The 22,900-nt window shown below is 38.5% G+C and overlaps 1 pseudogene; it reads left to right on the top strand.

Moving 5' to 3' along the window:
• The first annotated feature begins 6,930 nt into the window (after positions 1-6,930).
• LOC148200636 (uncharacterized) lies at positions 6,931-21,683 on the top strand (annotated as a pseudogene).
• The last annotated feature ends 1,217 nt before the right edge of the window (positions 21,684-22,900 follow it).

Here is a 22,900-nt window from a genome sequence, read left to right as displayed (position 1 = left end):
TTCTGAAAATATAAACAAAAGGCATGATTTCAAGCTAGTTTCTAAGTCTAAAGGTTGCTTTTAGTATCAACTTTAAGCATGAAAATAACAGTTTTTCAACTGTTATCAATTGACTCTAGGTCTAGCTATACTGTTAAAGTGCTGAGGTCCAGCTATATTGGTGTAGTCAGCAAGAGTTCTTCTAACATTGTTGTTCTCCATATTTTCTGTGCTATTGTTGAGAGGGTCGCACCTCACACAAAAGTTGATTGCAAAATTAATGTAGTATAGTTACTAGGAAGTGACTCCTAGGTCGTCTCTCAAGGACCAAATGTGGGTTCAGTATCAGATCAAACACAAAGTGCGGGGGTTTTGAAAGTGTTTTTGGTTGCGGAAGAACTTAACTTAAAATGGAAATTAAATAAAACTGAATTAAAAAGCGTTGAAGTAAAAGCAAACCGTAAAAACAAAATTAAAACATTAAAACGAAATTAAAACAGTAAAAATAAATCTGGAACAGAAAACGAAAATATAGAAAACGAAAATACTGAAAACAATAAATTGCAAAATATGAAAACAGAATCAGAATTACTGCACCAAAGTTCAGAAAACGAAATTACAGTAAATAATTGAAAGTGAAATAATCAACAGCAGAATAAAAACAACAGCAAAAATTAAACTGTAGAAAAACAGAATACATAAATTAAATTACAGCAGAATTTAAATTACAATAGCAGAAATTAAATTACAGAAGCAAAATAAAAACAGTAACAGACCTGGAAGTTCAGAAAATTAAATCAAACTGAAATTGAATTGAAATTCATTACAGCAAACAAGAAAATAAAATTGGAACCTAGTGTGCACACTGCTCAACTCTCAACCGTAGCCTTCCATTCTAAGTTGCAAACTCCTACTTCCAGCACCTTTGCTGTATTTTCCAGCCTACTGCCCAGCACTCTTTGCATTCTCTCCTCACTACACGGCTGTATTACACTCTCCTACACTACTCTTCATTACATTCTGGTGGAAAACTACACTACACTACTAGAAATCACACTACTGGAATGAGAGCTACTGGAAGAAAAATGGGAGCTATTGGAACTCTGGAAGAGAGCCTCTCCCCAGGCCGTAACCACACTCCGTAACAGCCCCCCTTTTTCCAAGCCAAAACGTGAACTTAAATGTGCCTCCTCCTAGGTTGCAGCTGGGTCCAGGTGCTGGACGTGTGGTGGGCCGTGGTCTCCTCTCTTCGGTGTGTTGCTGTGCTGGAATGATGGACACTGCTGGAACGTGGTGAAGCCCTTCGTGCACCTCCCATTCTCTCCCCGCACCCCTCTAGCTGCTTCCGGATGCCACTGGGCTCCCGTGTGCGTGGACGTGCAACACCTCTTCATGACCTGTTGGATGCGTCACCTTTGCTGGACTGCTACCTTCTGGACCAGCCCGTGACACCATATTCTTCTCCAAGCACCTCCCTCTTTTCAACGCAACATCTGCTGCTGTTTGTGTAGCTTCGTGTGAAGGCTGGACCGTGAGTGCTGCTTTGCTGGACGCTCCCAATATTCAATCCGTCCACCTCTTTTATGCTCCCTGTTGGACGTGTGCTGCAGGCCGTGTGCACCCCTCCAATAACAAGCCAACATTCTCTCTTCACCGTGCACTTACTTCCAATTTTTAGCCAATCCAAACAAAATATTTCATCTTAAGTTTCCACGCATGAACACACAAAATAAATCTTCCAAGTAAATGAATGCTCTTCCAACTATCCCAAAATGTATTTCCAAAATTCTTCCTGTAATCCAAAATGCATTTAATCAGCTCAGAAAACCCAAATTAGCACAATTATAAATTTCCGACCAAATTAAGCAGAATTCGGAAAACGGGGAAATAACAGACAATTAAACACAATTCCCTGGTTTATTTAAGTGCAATAAACTAAATATAATTCAAGAAATAACGACTCATCAGCTATGAATAGAACCTTGTGGTGATGATTGTAGCAGAGTTTCCGGAGGAGGGAAAAGTTCTCTAGATGTTCGGATTCTTCTCCTCCATCTACTCTCGTCTAGACCTTCAAGCAGAGGTTCTGTTGTTTTCTTGCTCCTTGTTCTAATTGCTTCCTGCATCCACAAGAAAACAAAACCCTAGAAAAGATTTGTTAGCCAAAAAGATATAGGAGAAGATATAGATTCAGAAGATAAAAGATTCAGAGGATAAGATAAAATAATATAAAATAAAATAAAATAAAATAAAATCTAATCTAATCAAATAAAATAAAATAAAATAAAATAAAATAAAATAAAAACAGAAAAAATAAAAACAGAAAAATAAAAACAGAAATTCAAAATTAAAGTCAGAGATAATCAATAATCACACAAATTAACCAGTTAAACCACGAGTCCCCGGCAACGGCGCCAAAAACTTGATGGACAAATTTATGATCACCAAAATATGATTTCAAAAACTTGTTTAACAATCGGCAAGTATGACCGAATCGTTTCAAGTAATAAACTCGATAAGACCAAGTATCGTTCTCCCAAAGGACTCACGGCCTCACGGCCTAGTTTAGTTATGTGAGTTGTTGATTAGCTAAGACTTAAGAACAAAATAATTGGATTTTACTATGCAAAAGACAAAAATAAACATGTATGCATGAGGTTGATCAATGGCGAAAACAAAAGATAAGCACTTTCAATGAAATATATTGATGAATATGTTGTTGGGGGTCAATTTCATCTTATCCACTCTCATATATTTTAGGAATTCAACATTCAAGTCATCATTGTTAATGCCACTCTCTAAATTACCTTTCAAGAAGGCTTCTCCCTAATTACGAGTTCATACGATTCCTAGCATTCCTAATAATTAGTTTATTTAGCGCAGGAGCTTAAGGCAACCAATATACTATTGGGAGAAATTCCCCGGATCTAGACTTCCCCGTACGTTCCCGTATCGACAAAATCAATAATCATGCATTGAATGAGTTAAACAAAGCAAGCCTTGACCAAAGAGGAAAAACCCTAACTAATGATGAAAGAAAGCATAAGTCTTAGATTAAGATGCAAGCACAAATTCCATATATGAGAGCTTCAAAAGATTACATTGATTCCCCAACAAACATACAAGGTTTAGTTCACCATATTCATGGTGAACCTAGATGAACAATAATGAAAGAATGAAAGATAAAACCCTAGAATGGTGAAGAGGTAGCCTGAGCATCCAAGATCCTCCTTCAAAGGGGTGGAAGAGAGAGTGTTTGCTTCGTTTCTACCAAAGATACAAACCCTAGGAAACCCTAAAGCTTATATACTATTCGTAAATTACAGAAAATTAGGCCCAAGCCCAAAAATAGTGCCGCTCAGTGGTAAACTACCGCTCAACGGTAAGTGCGTGAGTCGTTTCTTCCCCTCAGCGGCCATTTTGCTCCTCAGCGGTCCTCCCGTGAACTCCTGAGTGCTGCTCAGCGGTAAACTGCCGCTGAGCGGCAGTTGCGGCTTCTTCTTTTGCACTTTTTGATGTCTTTTCTGATTCCATCTCTCTCCTTCTTCACTTCTTTCACTAAATTCACCTTAAAACCTGCACAAAAACACTGAAATCAAGCATAAACCTGTCCAGCTCTCTTATTTCTGAAAATATGAAGAAAAGCATGATTTCAAGCTAGTTTCTAAGTATAAAGGTTGCTTTTAGTATCAATTTTAAGCATGAAAATAACAGTTTTTCAACTGTTATCAGCGTTGCAGATCCAGCCTAGTTTTTGCTCTGTTTCGACTCTTTTGGACAGGGCCCTGTTTCTACTCTGTTCCAACTCTTTTTAAGGGACCCAAGCGCTCTAGGTTTTGTATCTCTGGCTGGAGCAACACAACAACACACTCTTCTACTCTCTGAAGGTGGATCTGGAGGCGGTGATAACAATTGAAAAACTATTATTTTCTGATGACTTAAGGCAGGGACCCATTAATAGAAGTATGACTAGAAGAATTCAAGAAGAGCTTGAAGATATGGACACAACAGGGCACATTTTTTTCCTTCTATTTAAGTGGAATTTGAAGACAACAAGAGAAGGGGTGAAATTGTCCAGTTGATGGTCAAAGCTGCTAGCTGCACCACCACTCTTTGCTAAGCACACCACGGCAGCACCTCCGTCCCTCAACACCACCAGCTCACGTGCTGCTTTAGTTTTTAGCACATTTTTCATAAGTCTTTCACATTTTACGCATGGGTCATTGCCTCGCTGCAAGCTCCATGGATCACATATAAATTCATGGTAGCTACCCTTGTAAAGACACTTTTGAAGAACATTGAGTTTTACTCTGCTGATGCATTTTCCAGCAACCAGAACTCTGCCAAAAGTCACCTCTTATTGAGCTTCCCTTCTCCATCTAGCTTCCTTCCAGTGAAGGCCGCCTGAGCTAGAGAATCCACTCACCATAGAGCTCTTCCTCCATCATCAACGTCACTGAACAACATTTCTTCCGCAGCCAATTGAGTCCAGCGAAACATTTCACCTCTGCTCACAATTCCTTCATCCATCTGCTGCTGTATATCATTCACCAGCTGGGAGCAAACTCATCAAGTGGTATTCAGAGCCTAGGTTCTGCATCACGCTCCAGCTGAGTAAAATTGTCCTTCATTCTACACTGTCAATACATTTTCCTTCGTGTTTTTGCCTCTGTGTGCACTATTTCATTACTTTCTCCAATTCTAGTAGTTTTCATTACATCGTTTCTTTGTTCCAGCTTTTACTTGATTTATTTCCATCATTTTAATCGGTTCAATCTTTGTGTTGAGTATTTTAATTTTGCAATCTTATTCAGTCATGTCCAGTCATGTGCATTTGTTGTAATTTTGTCAAAATTCTGAGTAAGTTTGGTGCCTGGGTGAATCTGCATATCTGGAATGGTTTTTCAATAGATGCACATCACAAAAGCAATGATGGATGAGCTCAGTGCATCTTGAATTCCATCACAGTGCAGTTCCAGTTAACCTAGAATTCAAATATGTTTTGAATTTGATTTAAAATTTGTTTTCTGAAATGCACCGTGTGAAATTAAATTTGGCGATGTTTGAGTTGCTGTAATGTGATGTGTGCATACCATATGAACAATGAATTGTCCAAGACAATCAATCTGGTTGCACCATTCTGTAGAATCCATAACTCATTCAAGCAGCTTGACCGAACTGCACCTCTCTTTGATTGTTGTTTCTGATTTTTTTTGTTTTTGAATCTGTTCAGTTTAGAAATCCCCGCTGGCAGCTTATACAAGTTCCATTTGATAAAACAAAGTTTCTCAAGTCATAAAATTAAGTGTTCAAGCTTGTTTGTGCAAAATTTTTATCCAAACCACCAAATTTTCAACACTTTTCTGAAAACAAGTTGCTCTTTTCTGCATAAATGTTTGCTGGTTTGGTACATCTATAATTGCGTGAGAATTGGTAGCAAAAGCTTGATCAAATTTCCTTAAAAGAAATCTCAAATGTAAAGAAAGAAAATGAGAACAAGCACTCTTAAAAAGCTGATCAAAACAAGTGCCAATTCTGAATTACCAATTATGTACCAGTATCAGAATTTCTCTTAGGCATTTCATCGAACAATTTTGCCTATTTTGAAACTGAGCTCGATTTAGCTGTATATGCAACTTGTATTCGTTTATTTGTTTTTTAAATGCACTCTAGAGCCTTTCCTAAGATCATTTTGAGTGCCACCCGTTATTGCTAACCTTTAATTGCTTGATTTGAATTTTTTGAAAATTCTGCACATAAGCTGTTTGATAAAATCACAGTTGTGCATTCTAGTTCTGCAATTTTCTGGCAGCAGCAGAGTTGTTTCTTTTCTACACTCGAAACTGATTGATGGTGGTTCTTTTGAGCTCTTTGTTGGGTGCATAAGTATCTCAGGTGGTCTTACAACACTGGTAGCATCTTAGGCAGTGGATTGGAGCAAGGAAAGATCAACTTTGGAGTTGATTTTTGGTGCCGCAGAACCACATTCTTCACTGGTCTGCATCAAACTGGTTGTTGCAACAACAACATAATTCACTTGGCAGCTGTGAGATTAGTGTGAATCAATTAATTTCACTTCCTTTGAGAGAAGCCAGAGCTGCACACCACCTTTACTTTCCATTCTCTGGTTGTTTCATTTCTATTCTTGCAAAAATACTTGTAATTGGCCATTAAGCAAGTGACTTGGAAGAATTCACAAGTGTTCTTCCATCACTTGCAAACTTTGCTTTTAATTGTTCATATAAAATTGGTAGACAGTGAGTGTGTCTTGGATACAAAGTTCCAAGCCTCACTTAGGAGATCTCACTTCTTTCAATTTTTGCAAGCGCATAGGCCAAGTCTTAGAAGTCCGCATTTAGGGTCTAGTTTTCTTTGAGTTTGAGTGTGTTTTTAAACATTTAATGAATCTAGAGGTAATTTTGATTTAAAGACTTTTAGTAAGTAACTAGGGATATATTTGGCAAGGCAAGATTTGGTATTTAAGCAACCTATACGGTTCACCTCTCTTACCTGGAATATTATCCTCAAGTGAAAACTTTTATTCTTTATTTCAAGAAAACTTTTAAGTTCATTAAAATGTCTGGAAGACAATCCCCTAGAATTAGTGACACATCCAAAGATCAATTTTCATTCCAAACTCTAGTCAATCAACTCAATGAGATTGAGAGAAAAATAAGTCAAGAAAAAGTCCAAAGAGAACTACATAGTGCCATGGTTGAAAATGAGTTGAAACTTTTGAGAGAGGAACAAGTCCAAAATAGGGAGAGAAGTTATAGTGGAGAGTCCCAATATGAACAAGAGGCCTTAAGAGTAGGAGAATATTATCATCAACCCTCTTCATCAAGAAGACACAGGAGGGAATTTGAAAATCCTCCTCCTCCTAAGGAAATTAATGTGGTATTACCTCATTTTCATGGAAAAGATAATGTTGAGGCTTACCTAGATTGGGAAATGAAGGTAGAGCAAATTTTTGCTTGCCATCAAGTAGGAGAAGAAAGAAAATTCTCTCTTGCTACCCTAAGTTTTCAAGGGTATGCAATGTACTGGTGGACTACTACAGTCCAAGAGAGACTAAGACAGCGACTTCCTCCAATAAAATATTGGAATGAGCTTACAAATGCCCTTCGGAAAAGGCACATACCCTCCTACTACAAAAGAGAACTCATGGATAAGCTCTAAAGATTGCAACAGCAGTCTATGTCTGTTGAAGAATATAGACAAAAGATGAAGCTATACATGATGAGGGCAGGAATCACAGAAGGCGAGGAAATTACCTTGGCCAGATTTTTGAGTGGGTTGAATCTTGATATCAGGGATAGGGTTGAACTACTACCTTATAGAGATTTGAATGATCTTGTTCAAATGTGTATAAAGGTAGAACAACAAAATTTGAGAAAAGCTTCTGTTAAAAGATTTCAATCCCCCTTTGAACAGAAGATTGTAAAAGAAAAAGAACCCCTCAAACCTCTAGCCAATATAGTTGAAAAACCCAAACAGGAATCCTCTTCACACACTCGCACTAGTGAGATCAAGTTTTTTAAATGTTTGGGTAGGGGTCACATAGTTGCTCAATGTCCTACCAAAAGAACAATCATTTTAAGAGGTAGTGACACATATAGCAGTGAAAGTGAAACCCCTAGTGAAAGTGAGAATGAACAAGAAAGAGGTAATGAAGAGAAAGTATATCCTTGTGAGGGTCCACTTTTCATGGTGAGAAGGGTGCTTAATAGTCAACCAAGTCCAGAACACTTATCACAAAGAGAGAACATCTTTCACACAAGATGTCAAATTGCAGAAAAATATTGTTCTCTCATTATTGATAGTGGATCTTGCTGTAACTGTTGTAGCACAAGGCTGGTTGAAAAACTGAATCTTACTGTGATACCCCATCCAAAACCTTACAAACTTCATTGGCTAAATCAAGATGGGGATATAACAGTCAAGAATCAAGTTAAATTGGCAATTTCCATAGGAAACTTCAAAGATGATGTTATTTGTGATGTAGTTCCTATGGAAGCTTGCCATGTCCTATTAGGAAGACCATGGCAATTTGATAATGAGACTACACACCATGGTCGCACCAATACCATAACTGTTCACAAAAATGATAAGAAATTTGTGCTTCATCCTCTGTCACCTACCCAGGTGGCCAAAGATCAAACACAAATGAAGCTCAACAAGGAGCAAGAAAAAGAAGAAATAGAGAGAAGAAAAAGAGAGCAAGAGGAAAGAAAAGAAGAAGAGAAAAGAGAACAAGAAAAACGAGAGCAAGAGCAAAGAGAAGAGAAAAGAAGAAAAGAAGGGAAAATAGAACCTCTGTCCACACTCCTCATAGAACCAAGACTCTTAAGGGGAGGTTTTCTATCCTTTAATTTTCTTTCATCTATCCTTAAGTTTTCAAAATTCTACTTTTCTTTCAGAGAATTTACCACTCCATCTTTAACAATGTTACAACTTGAAAAATGTGGCAATTCACTTGAGTTATTGTTACCTTTGTGGTTACAGCTAACTCAACACAAGAATAAAATTTCAAAAGAAGTAAGGTTTCTTTATTGTATCGAAATTGAAATTTTCAAAACTAGGAAACTTTCTTCTAAACATATTTTTTTATGTATCTTATTGGATCAAATAAACCTAATTCGAGCTATGTTTGATCATTATGGCAGATTCATATTTGATCCGGGAGGAACTTTGATGGATCCTACAAAAATAAGTCCTCACAAAGACAAACCAACAGATTTGAGGACAAATCCTCTTCAAGGGGAAGGAGATGATGACTTAAGGCAGGGACCCATTAATAGAAGTATGGCTAGAAGAATTCAAGAAGAGCTTGAAGATATGGACACAACAGGGCACGTTCTTTTCCTTCAATTTAAGTCAAATTTGAAGACAACAAGAGAAGGGGTAAAACTGTCCAGTTGATGGTCAAAGTTGCTAGCTGCACCACCACTCCTTGCTAAGCACACCACGGCAGCACTTCCGTCCCTCAACACCACCAGCTCACGTGCTGCTTTAGTTTTTAGAACATTTTTCATAAGTCTTTCACATTTTACGCATGGCTCATTGCCTCCCTACAAGCTCCATGGATCACATATAAATTCATGGTAGCTACCCTTGTAAGGACACTTTTGAAGAATATTGAGTTTTACTCTGCTGATGCATTTTCCAGCAACCAGAACTCTGCCAAAAGTCACCTCTTATTGAGCTTCCCTTCTCCATCTAGCTTCCTTCTAGTGAAGGCCGCCTGAGCTAGAGAATCCACTCACCATAGAGCTCTTCCTCCATCATCAACGTCACTGAACAACATTTCTTCCGCTGCCAATTGAGTCCAGCGAGCACATTTCACCTCTGCTCACAATTCCTTTTTCCATCTGCTGTTGTATATCATTCACCAGCTGGGAGCAAACTCATCATTTTCATGCTTAAAACAGATATAAAAGCAACCTTTAACACTTAGAAACTAGCTTGAAATCATGCTTTTGATCATATTTTTAGAAATAAGAGAGCTAGACAGGTTTATGCTTGATTTCAGTGTTTTATGCAGGTTTTAAGGTGAATTTGGTGAAAGAAGTGAAGAAGAATAGAGATGGAATCAGAAAAGACATAAAAAAGTGCAAAAGGAGAAGTCGCAACCATCGCTCAGCGGCAGGTTACCGCTGAGCGGCACTCAGGAACTCACGTTGGATCCGCTGAGGGGTGAAAAGGCCGCTGATGGGGGAAGAATCAACTCACGCACTTACCGCTGAGCGACACTCTTTTGGGCTTAAGCCCACTTTTCTGTAATTTTACGAATAGTATATAAGCTTTAGGTGTTCCTAGGGTTTGTATCTTTGGCTAAGACGAAGCAAACACTCTCTTTTCCACCCCTTGGAGGAAGATCTTGGATGCTAAGGCTACCTGCTCATCCTGCTAGGGTTCTATCTTTCCTTATTTCATTATTGTTCATTTAATTTCACCTTGAATATGGTGAACTAAACCTTGTATTGTTGTTGGGGAATCAATGTAGTCTTGTGAAACTCTCATATATGGAATTTGTGTTAACATCTTATTTTAAGATACATGCTTTCTTTCATCATTAGTTAGGGTTTTTCCTCTTTACTTAAAGCTTGCGTTGTTTGACTCATTCAATGCCATGATTATTGATTTTGTCGATATGGGAACGTACGGGGAAATCTAGATCCGGGGAATTTCTCCCAATAGCATATTGGTTGCCTTTAAGCTTCTATGCTTCAGAATTAATTATTAGGAATGCTAGGAATTGTATGAAGTCGTAATTAAGGATAGGCCTTCTTCCAAGGTGATTTAGAGAGTGGCATTAACATTTGATGAAAAGAATGATGAATTCCTAAAAGTATATGAGAGTGGATAAGATCAAATTGATAACCCCAACAACATACTCATCCATCTAATTCATTAAAGTGTTTGTATTCCTCTTTTCCATTGATCAAATTCATGCATACATGTTTAATTACTGTCTTTTGCATTTAAACCGTCAATCAATTTTTCACAAGTTTTAAATAATCAACAAATCATATAGCTAACTAGGCCATGAGTCCTTTGGGAGAACGATACTTGGTCTTACCGAGTTTTATTACTTGATACGATTCGGTCATACTTGTCGATTGTTAAACAAGTTTTTGGCGTCGTTGTCGGGGACTCGTGGTTTAACTAGTTTATTTGTGTGATTATTGATTATCTTTGACTTGAATTTTGAATTTTGAAATTTGAATTTCTGTTTTTATTTTCTTTTTTTTTTGTTTTTATTTTATTTTATTTTGTTTTTTGTTTTTTTTCGGTTATTATTTTATTTTATTTTATTTTTCTATTTTTATTTTATCTGTTTTATGTTTCTATTTTATCTTCTTATCTCTGATCTTATATCTTCTTTTATATCTTTTTGTGCTAACCGATTCTTCTAGGGATTTTTTTTCTTGTGTATGCAGGAAGCAATCCGAACTAGGAGCAAGAAAACTGCAGAACCTCTTCTTGAAGGCTTAAACGAGAGTAGACAGAGGAGAAGAATTCGTACATCTAGAGAACTTTTTCCTTCTCCGGAAACTCTGTTACAACCATCACCACAAGGTTCTGACCATAGCACTGAGGAGATGGAGAATAATAATGCCCGAAGAACTCTTGTAGATTACACTAATATAGCTGGACCTTAGCATTTCAATAGCATAGCAAGACCAAGAGTTAATGCAGCTAATATGGAGGTGAAACAAGCATTAATCCAACTGGTTAAGAGTAACCAATTTAATGGGTTGTCTCACGAAAGCCCATATGAGCACCTCACAACTTTTAATGATATTTGCAACACAGTAAAGATAAACGGGGTGCCGGACGAAGCAATCAAACTTAGGGTGTTTCCATTCTCATATGGAGGCAACGCTAAGCTTTGGTTGAATTCTTTTCCAAAAGGAAGCTTTACAGAGTGGGAAGCAGTGGTGACAAAGTTCCTAAACAAATAATTTCCACAATCAAAGGTAAATAAAGGAAAGCAAGAGATTTCATCATTCAAGCAAGGCATGGAGCAATCACTAGGTCATGCATGGGACATATATAAAAGCTTATTAAGAAAAACTCTCACGCATGGTTTTGATGAAGTGGAAGTAGTCCTAATCTTCCTTGGAGGTCTTGGTTCACAAACCAAGATTATGCTTGACGCCTCAACTGGAGGAAATATCAAATGGAAAACTCCAGAGGAAGCTACAGAAATAATTGAAAACATGGCTACAAATGATAATGAGCTTAATAGTGAAAGGGGAGCTCCTAGTCAGACGGAGTTGCTACAATCAAATGATGCCCTGCTTATTCAAAATAAAATTATTTCTCAACAGTTGGAAGAAGTAATTATGAAACTTTCTCAATTACCACAAGAAATACAAAATGTTTCAATGGTTCAATGGCAACAGCAAATATGGCAAATGCAATTTACTCCATCTGAGAAGACAACAAAACTTGACGAGACTTTCCAAAAATTCTTGAAGACGAATGCATCTTATTGTAAGAATGTGGAAGTTGCATTTGAAAATATGAAGATCCATATTGAGCGAATAGTTGACAAGATGAAAAAGGGTAATATCAAAAAGGAGTGTAAAACTATTGTGACCAGAAGTGGTAAGGTGTTAGAGGAGAGAAAAAAAGAAAGAGAGGAGAAAGAAAATGAGAGTGAAAAAGAAACATATGAGTGGAAAGAAAGAGTTGAGAGAGAGAAAAAGAAAGAAGAATAAGATAAGAAGAAAGAAAAAGAAGAGAGAGAAGAGAGAGATGAGAGACAAAAAGAAAGAGAGTTTGAAAAACCACTTCCTTATCCAAAGAACTATTCAAGGAATGAGAAAGAAAAACAGTTGGAAAGATTCATGGAGTTGTTTAAGAAGTTGGAAATTACTATACCATTCTCTGAAGCATTGCAACAGATGTCGTCATATGCAAATTTTTTGAAGGAACTTCTTACAAAGAAAAACAAATACATTGAGAAGGAAACTATCAAGGTACAGGGTAACTGCAGTGCAATTATACAGAAATTACCACCTAAGTTTAAAGATCCAGGAAGCTTCACTATTCCATGCACCATAGGAGACTTGGAAGTTGGAAGAGCATTGATTGATTTGGGAGCTCGCATTAATTTAATGCCGCTATCCATGTGTAAAACGATTGAGGGTTTGGAAATCAAACCTACCAGAATGGCTCTTCAATTGGCAGATAGGTCTCTTAAATATCCATGTGGAGTGGTGGAAGACGTTTTAGTGAAGGTTGAAAAGTTTGTATTCCTAGTAGATTTTATTGTAATGGAGATAGAAGGAAACAATGATGTACCTCTCATTCTTGGGAGACCTTTTATGAAGACTGCTAGAGTTTTAATTGATGTGGAGAATGGCAAGCTCAAATTGAGAGTTCATGATGAAGAAATCACCTTTGATGTATTTAAAGCCATGACATATCCAAACGATGATAAAGCATGTTTTCAATTTCACGAACTTGATGAAGTCTGTATGATGCAAGAAAGGATGGTGCGATATGTTTCTCCATTAGAGAAAACTCTTATTGATTCTCGTGAAGATTTAGATGAAGGAGAAGAGAAATTAATTGCAGAATGTCTGATGAACTTGGAAACATTAAAAAAAATTCCAGTGGAGGATACAAAGTTTGAAATAATTGATAAGGAAGAAGAAGTCAAAGCAAAGAAACTAGAATTAAAAAGACTCCCGGCACATTTGAAGTATTTTTTCTAGAAGAAGATGAAAAAAAGCCAATTATCATCAATAATTCTTTGTCTCTACAAGAAGAAGAACAGTTGGTAGAAATTCTGAAAGCTAATAAAGAAGCAATTGGATGGTCAATATCAGATCTTAAAGGTATTAGCCCAACTTATTGTATGCATAAGATCTTTATGGAAGAGGATTATAGACCGAGTGCTCAACCATAGAGAAGGTTAAACCCTGTAATGAAGGAGGTGGTCAGAAAAGAAGTGTTGAAACTTTTAGAAGCTGGTATCATTTACCCAATCTTTGACAGTGAATGGGTAAGTCCAGTTCAGGTGGATCCAAAGAAAGGCGGAATGACAGTAATTCACAATGATAAGAATGAACTTATTCCCACTCGGACAGTTACTGGATGGCGAATGTGCATTGATTACAGGAAGCTAAATAAAGCCACTAGGAAGGATCATTTTCCTCTTCCTTTCATGGACCAGATGTTAGAAAGATTAGTAGGTCAAGCTTTCTATTGCTTCCTAGATGGATATTCTGGATACAATCAAATTGTGGTAGATCCAAAAGACCAAGAGAAGACAGCCTTTACTTGTCCTTTTGGTATTTTTGCCTATAGAAAGATGCCATTTGGATTGTGTAATGCTCCAGCTACATTTCAAAGGTGTATGCAGGTGATTTTTTCAGATCTCTTAGAAAAGTGTATTGAAGTGTTCATGGATGATTTTTCAGTCTTTGGAAATTCTTTCCAAAGGTCTTTGGCGAATTTGGATACTGTTCTTAAAAGATGTGTTCAGACAAATCTTGTTCTTAATTGGGAGAAATGTCATTTTATGGTAAAGGAAGGAATTGTGCTAGGACATAAAATTTCTACTAAAGGGATTGAGGTAGATAAAGCCAAAGTAGAAGTCATTGAGAAACTGCCTCCACCAAGAAATGTAAGGGGGATCAGGAGTTTTCTAGGTCATGCTGGATTTTATAGAACATTCAGTAAATATTTCTCAAAAATTGCTAAACCATTGAGTAATCTTCTGATGAAGGACGCTCGTTTTGTGATGAATGAAGAATGTTTGAAAGCTTTTGACATATTGAAGAGCAAATTAGTGTTAGCTCCAGTAATCGTAGCTCCAGATTGGAATAAAAATTTTGAACTAATGTGTGATGCAAGTGATTATGCAATAGGAGTTGTTCTTGGCCAGTGATGACAAATTTATGAACACCGAAAAACGGCGCCAAAAACTTGTTTAACAATCGGCAAGTGTGACCGAATCGTATCAAGTAATAAAACTAGGTAAGACCAAGTATCGTTTTCCCAAAGGACTCACGGCCTAGTTAGCTATATGATTTGTTGATTATTTAAGACTTGTAAACAATTGATTTTAGGTTTTTAATGCAAAAGACAGTAATTAAACATGTATTCATGAAGTTGATCAATGGAAAAGAGGAATACAAACACTTTAATGAATTAGATGGATGAGTATGTTGTTGGGGTTATCAATTTCATCTTATCCACTCTCATATACTTTTGGGAATTCATCATTCTTTTCATCAATGTTAATGCCACTCTCTAAATCACCTTGCAAGAAGGCCTATCCTTAATTACGAGTTCATACAATTCCTAGCATTCCTAGTAATTAATTCTGAAGTGCAGAAGCTTAAAGGCAACTGATGAGTCAATATTTTCTCAATTTCACTTAGCTTATTGTACCGAATTTAATCAGGGAATTGTGCTTAAATGTCCGGTATTTTTCCGTTTTTGCTAATTGTGCTTAATTTGACCAAAAATTCTAATTTTAATTAATTTGGATTATTTGAGCAAATTATTTGCATTATTGATTTCAGGAAAAATTTTGGAAATATAATTTGGGACATTTAGAGGGCCATCACATGATTCAAGACTTTCCACAAAAGAAGTGTGCACAAAGGGTATTACGGTGATTTTGCTTTTTGGGCTTATGAGAGAGGGGTGTTTCATTATTGGAAAACGGGTGACATCCAGCAAATCAAAGTGGTGTCCAGCAAGCGCACGTAAAAAGCAGCAGCACCCACGGTCCCACTTGTTTGGCACGGTCCAGCAAATTTTGGAGATCCAGCTGCCACTTGGGAAAAAGCACACGATGCTTTCATGAGTGGAAGAAGTCCAGCAGCTTGTGGTGGCAGAGGAAGAAGCACACCGGGCCCACACTTGGCTGCACACGTCCAGCAAGCACGGAGTTGAGGGAAGCCCACGCTCACGGTCCAGTAGAAATCCAGCGCCCAAGCAGCTCACGGTCTTGCATGGGAGAAGAGAGCCCAATGATGATTAGAAGTGAAGGTGTTGAACGTCCATGTGCACAAGAAGCATCCAGCAATGGAAGGGAGGTGCACCCAACACATTAACGCCCAACAGAGAAGCAAAGTCACGGAGAGCAAAAAGAAGTTATGGTGCGTTTAGCAGAAAGAAGCAGCTTCGTATCCAACAAATGGTAGCAGCAGGGGGTGCATCCAGCAGCAGCACTCACACATTTGGGCTGGAAAGAAGCACCACAAACAGCAGCTCCTATCCAGCAGAGAGGAAACTTCACACGCACACGGAAGGAGAATCCAACACAAGCTTGGAGGGGTGCACACGGAAATAACAGCCTTCACGCTTCCAGCAAGCTTGGAAGAGGCAACCTTGGTCCAACAAGTTCGGAGAAAAGGGACCTGGTTCATTAGGGCACGGGGACTTTTGAGTTTTCGGGAATCATGGGGGGAGCGCAGTTACATTAGATCATCTTTCACGGGGAAAAAGACACACACATGGAGGGTTACGGCTAGAGGGAGAGTGTGCTGGAAGGAGGGTCTCGGCCTGGAGCAGGAGGCGGCCGCCACTTGCCACTTATTCTCTCGGTTCATGGAACGCTGTTTTGAATGATGAATAAAGAACACATCTTTCTTTTCCTCGAGTATGAAAAAACGGTGACTTGTGAAGACATTCTCGGTTTTTGCTTTTGGAGAAAAAAAGGGCAGCACCACGTGCATGATGGAGGAAGCACACGGGGAAAGGCAGCAACAGTGATACAATTTTCTTACTTTATGCATAAGCGGTGAAAGTTTTATGTTTAGGAATTAAGAGAAGTGCTGATTCAATTGCTTTGGAAAAGTGTTAATTTCATTTGGCTTTTAATCATGGATGGTCCAGCGGCTGTCACGTCTAGCATTATTAGGAGGATAATTCGTTTTTTTTATTTGCTTTTAAAGAATGGAAGTGCTGATTTCATAGGGTAGCAACGCACAGAACTAGATTTTTTCTTTCTTTAGATTCACACGTTGATGGATTTTGGGTGATCACACAGCTTACTTCAGCAAGCACGATGTTTTCTTTCTTTAAATTAGATGCACGGTGATTGTTCTGGACTGCAGCACAGTGATTTTCATTTTGCTGGAAAGGGTACACACGGTGCTTTCCAACTGCATTGCAATTTCTTTTATTCCACTGCATCATGATTAAATTGCTGACACGTTGCGTTTAAATTATTAGCTTGAATATTGCCTTTTTCTTTTCATTCCAGCTGCAATGATAATTTTTGTAATTTAGCAATTTCCTTTCCATTTAGCAATATCATTTCCAAATGTGATTTCTGATTTAGCATTTTCAATTCAAGTGAGTCAAGTAAGTTTTGCTTAATTTAATTGTGATGTTAGTTTAAGTTAGTTGGGTAATTTGTGTTGAAAAAGAGGTTAGAGTAGCCCTTCATTTTGTTAATCCGTGATTGAAAGTATTGTAGTTGAGTTAATGACCAATCGCTTTTATTATATGTTTACATTCGTGTTTATGTTCGTGTTTTAATTTAGTTCACTTGCATTCACAAAATCTTCAAACCCCCCCCCCCACTACGTGTTTGACCTAAGACTTGAACCACATTTGGTCCTTGAGAGACGACCTAGGAGTCACTTCCTAGTAATATACTGCATTCTTTTATGCACAACTTTTGTGAGAGGTGCGACCCTATCATCAAAATGGCGCCGTTGCCGGGGACCAATGGTTCGGTCTTAGGTTTTTGTTGTGTTTGTGTGTGTTGTGTTTTGTCTTGTGTTGTGATGTGATGTGATGTTCTGTTTTGTGTGTGCGTGTTGCATGTATAAATGTGTTGTGTTTTATTTGTTTCGTGATTTTTAGTATTCTTCTTTTTCCATGTCTACCTATTTTGATTTCGTGAATACTGCTTATTTTGCCAGTGCCTCTGATTATGATTCTCCTTCTGCATGTTACTTTGATTGTGATTCATATTCTGCTGATTTGTATGTTGAGAGCAATATGGCTCATCCTCCGACTTCTGAGAGTGCTCTTTGTGAGCCGGTTTCACTTAAGGAGGATGATCTTCATTACGATCTCACCCCTGGACTGATACATTTGCTGCCTAAGTTTCATGGTTTTGCAGGAGAATGCCCACACAGACATTTGGAGGAGCTCCACATCATGTGCTCTTCAATGAAGCCTCCAGATGTCCCTCTTGATTACATTTTCTTGAGCGCATTTCCGCATTCATTACAAGGAGCAGCTAAGGATTGGAAAGACTCTCTTCCTCTGATATCCGTTACCGATTGGGGATATCTTGAGCATCAGTTTCTGAGCAAATTTTCCCCTGTGCAATATGCTTACAGCAACGGTCTTGGATGGAATGACCCTACCTTGGGATGGTATGATGCTCCACAGCATCAATATCAAGAACCACCATTCCAGAGTACTTTTATGCCTCCACCAGTCCAGCAATACCAAAGTCAGCAATATGATGCTCCTGCCCAAATAGCTCCTCAGCCTTCTACTTCTGAGCCTACATTGCAGGAGTTGTTGGAGCAGATGACCATGCAGAACCTTCAGTTTCAGCAAGAGAACATGCAGTTCCAGCAAGAAATAGGAGCTGCCATTCAGAGTATGACTGATCAGATAGGGTAGATGGCCACTCAACTCACTGAGGAACAGTCTCAAGATTCAGAGTCATCATTTCAGACTGTTTGGATTCCAGATGATGATGGTGGCATCCACATAGGAGATGGGGAGCAGAGTTATGAGCTTACCACTGTGCAACCTACTTTCCCACCTTCAGATGTCCTTACTCTTGCATCTGAGGAGACTGATAAAGATCTTAAGGAACAGGCAGAAATAAGCAGTAATTCTGAACCAGGTAGACCACCATCATCTTCTACCACTCTTCCAACCTTCAGGGAAGTAGAGGTAAACATACCTAAATTTGATTATGCTGTTGATGAATATGCTTTTCATGATTATGATGTTGATGGGTATGTTATTGATGATTATATTGTTGATGAGAATGCTTTTAATTTTCCCTCTCTGCATGATGAGAAACCACTTTTGCCATCATATCTGAATACTTCTCATCCATGCACTGAACATGAATCTGAGTCTGTGGTTGATAATGTTTCTGAAATTGAAATTGATTCATGTTTTGAGGATGTATCTGAGGTTCAGCCTGTCACACTGGGATTGGGTGTTATACCCCTGCATGTAATTTCTGTAGAGCCACATTGCACTAACCATGTTGCAGGAGGTACACATGAATTTGACCAACATGCACCCACAGTGGAAGAAAAAGGTGCTTACATACACAACAGTTTCAACATCAATAAGCACCAGCTGAACCCGCTCATCAACAATCACTTCTTAGATCCAGCTATGGAAGACATTTCCCTGCTAGATCAAATCTGGAGGATGAAGCAATTCTTCCTAAAAACTTCCTGGTTGAACCCTAAGATGGAAGACATCTCCCTACAAGTCCAAAATTGGCAACTGCCACCATGATCAGGGGAGTTTTCCTTTTCTCCTCTCCCCCCTTTCCCTACTTTTATTGCACTTGTCCATGATTTGTTGACTGTTTTGATTTCTGATCTTATGCTTATGACACATTGAGGACACTGTGTAGTTTAAGTGTGGTCTATTGGGTGGAGATTATGATTTTTCTTTGTTAGTCTTTGTTTTCCGTGTTAAATTTTTTCTTTTCTAGGTTGCTTTTGTCGTGTCTTGTGTACAGTTTTACATGTTTCTCTTGATTTCTGGACTTTGTTTAGGTTGTAGATGTGTCTTTCACTTCATTGATACTCTGATTTGTTTGAAATCCTTGCTTTTCTCTGCTTGAGAAGATGATTATGATGTTTGAGAGGTTGATTTGATTGTGACATAAATTACCCTGTGTGAGATTTGAGCCACTTTGTGTTCTTTCCTGTGTGTGATATGTCTCTTGATTGCTTGCGCATATGCCTTGGCTTGACTCTTGTTGATAATTCTTGATTGATATGCATGTTTGGAAGTGATAAAGGCAATTTTGTTTTTGAGCCTCTCTAGCCAAATAAGCTTACCTTGTTCTGATCCTTTGATAACCCCTTTTGAGCCTATACTTTCCTCATTTCTTTGTTTTGAAGCTCATACACTAGCCCTAAGTGAAAAAAACCATGATTACCTTAACCTTAGGGAATTTTGGAGCTTTGGAAGTGTTTTGGGAACAAGTGTGGTCTCCTTGGGGACTTTGATGAATTGGCTAGTTGGTTCCTCTTCTTGTTTTGTTTTTGGAAATATGATTTATATCTTGTCTCTTATAGTTGTGTGTTAAACAGAGAGAAAAGGAAACAGACAAGATGAAAAAAATATAGAGAAAAATAAAAAAAAAAGAGTGAAAAATGAAAAACAAAATAAAATTTTGTGAATAGTGGAGTGAAGAAGAGGATTGAATTAGAGGTTTTGGGTGTGAGTTGACTGTGTTTACACTTGTTCCCCCATTGCTCCTCTATTTCTTTTGGTTTGTAGCTTCTCATCCACAATTATCCTCCCTTGTCCTTGGTCCTATTTCACCCATAAAAGACCTTTTGATTTGAACATGCATGTGTTTGAGTGTTGATATTAGAGGCTTGCCAAGTCTGTTGTTGCTTGTTTTCTTAAGTGCATTGAGTTGAAATTCTTTACCGTAGACACTTGAGAGAAACACTGATAGTGCATCTGTGAGTTTCTGTTGTTTTTGATTCACCTCTTGAACTGATTGATTATTTTGCCATGCTTGGAAGTGCTTGGATAATTTCATGAGTATCTGCTTTCTTTGATTTTGTGTCGGATATTGTCTACTTCCTTTCTTGGTCCAGATTCCTGGAGAACTGTGTAATTCTGTTTCTGTCCTTGTTGAGTCTTTGTTTTCTGTATGCTGAGTTTGTGTCACCTTCCTAAAAGTCCTTTGAACTATTCCTTGATCTGCGTCTTGATTTTGCCCAGGAGTGCAAAAGACTAAGTGTGGTCTATTTTGATGAGTCAATATTTTCTCAATTTCACTTAGCTTATTGTACCGAATTTAATCAGGGAATTGTGCTTAAATGTCCGGTATTTTTCCGTTTTTGCTAATTGTGCTTAATTTGACCAAAAATTCTAATTTTAATTAATTTGGATTATTTGAGCAAATTATTTGCATTATTGATTTCAGGAAAAATTTTGGAAATATAATTTGGGACATTTAGAGGGCCATCACATGATTCAAGACTTTCCACAAAAGAAGTGTGCACAAAGGGTATTACGGTGATTTTGCTTTTTGGGCTTATGAGAGAGGGGTGTTTCATTATTGGAAAACGGGTGACATCCAGCAAATCAAAGTGGTGTCCAGCAAGCGCACGTAAAAAGCAGCAGCACCCACGGTCCCACTTGTTTGGCACGGTCCAGCAAATTTTGGAGATCCAGCTGCCACTTGGGAAAAAGCACACGATGCTTTCATGAGTGGAAGAAGTCCAGCAGCTTGTGGTGGCAGAGGAAGAAGCACACCGGGCCCACACTTGGCTGCACACGTCCAGCAAGCACGGAGTTGAGGGAAGCCCACGCTCACGGTCCAGTAGAAATCCAGCGCCCAAGCAGCTCACGGTCTTGCATGGGAGAAGAGAGCCCAATGATGATTAGAAGTGAAGGTGTTGAACGTCCATGTGCACAAGAAGCATCCAGCAATGGAAGGGAGGTGCACCCAACACATTAACGCCCAACAGAGAAGCAAAGTCACGGAGAGCAAAAAGAAGTTATGGTGCGTTTAGCAGAAAGAAGCAGCTTCGTATCCAACAAATGGTAGCAGCAGGGGGTGCATCCAGCAGCAGCACTCACACATTTGGGCTGGAAAGAAGCACCACAAACAGCAGCTCCTATCCAGCAGAGAGGAAACTTCACACGCACACGGAAGGAGAATCCAACACAAGCTTGGAGGGGTGCACACGGAAATAACAGCCTTCACGCTTCCAGCAAGCTTGGAAGAGGCAACCTTGGTCCAACAAGTTCGGAGAAAAGGGACCTGGTTCATTAGGGCACGGGGACTTTTGAGTTTTCGGGAATCATGGGGGGAGCGCAGTTACATTAGATCATCTTTCACGGGGAAAAAGACACACACATGGAGGGTTACGGCTAGAGGGAGAGTGTGCTGGAAGGAGGGTCTCGGCCTGGAGCAGGAGGCGGCCGCCACTTGCCACTTATTCTCTCGGTTCATGGAACGCTGTTTTGAATGATGAATAAAGAACACATCTTTCTTTTCCTCGAGTATGAAAAAACGGTGACTTGTGAAGACATTCTCGGTTTTTGCTTTTGGAGAAAAAAAGGGCAGCACCACGTGCATGATGGAGGAAGCACACGGGGAAAGGCAGCAACAGTGATACAATTTTCTTACTTTATGCATAAGCGGTGAAAGTTTTATGTTTAGGAATTAAGAGAAGTGCTGATTCAATTGCTTTGGAAAAGTGTTAATTTCATTTGGCTTTTAATCATGGATGGTCCAGCGGCTGTCACGTCTAGCATTATTAGGAGGATAATTCGTTTTTTTTATTTGCTTTTAAAGAATGGAAGTGCTGATTTCATAGGGTAGCAACGCACAGAACTAGATTTTTTCTTTCTTTAGATTCACACGTTGATGGATTTTGGGTGATCACACAGCTTACTTCAGCAAGCACGATGTTTTCTTTCTTTAAATTAGATGCACGGTGATTGTTCTGGACTACAGCACAGTGATTTTCATTTTGCTGGAAAGGGTACACACGGTGCTTTCCAACTGCATTGCAATTTCTTTTATTCCACTGCATCATGATTAAATTGCTGACACGTTGCGTTTAAATTATTAGCTTGAATATTGCCTTTTTCTTTTCATTCCAGCTGCAATGATAATTTTTGTAATTTAGCAATTTCCTTTCCATTTAGCAATATCATTTCCAAATGTGATTTCTGATTTAGCATTTTCAATTCAAGTGAGTCAAGTAAGTTTTGCTTAATTTAATTGTGATGTTAGTTTAAGTTAGTTGGGTAATTTGTGTTGAAAAAGAGGTTAGAGTAGCCCTTCATTTTGTTAATCCGTGATTGAAAGTATTGTAGTTGAGTTAATGACCAATCGCTTTTATTATATGTTTACATTCGTGTTTATGTTCGTGTTTTAATTTAGTTCACTTGCATTCACAAAATCTTCAAACCCCCCCCCCCACTACGTGTTTGACCTAAGACTTGAACCACATTTGGTCCTTGAGAGACGACCTAGGAGTCACTTCCTAGTAATATACTGCATTCTTTTATGCACAACTTTTGTGAGAGGTGCGACCCTATCATCAGCAACCAATATGCTATTAGGAGAAATTCCCCGGATCTAGATTTCCCCGTACGTTCCTGATGAGAGGGTCGCACCTCCCACAAAAGTTGTGCATAAAAGAATGCAGTATAGTGCTAGGAAGTGACTCCTAGGTCG

Source organism: Vigna umbellata, chromosome 4 (genome assembly GCF_029865625.1).
Source record: "Vigna umbellata cultivar VRB3 chromosome 4, Vumbellata_1.0, whole genome shotgun sequence".
Lineage (NCBI taxonomy): Eukaryota > Viridiplantae > Streptophyta > Magnoliopsida > Fabales > Fabaceae > Vigna > Vigna umbellata.
This window is presented reverse-complemented; position numbering and strand designations above follow the sequence as displayed.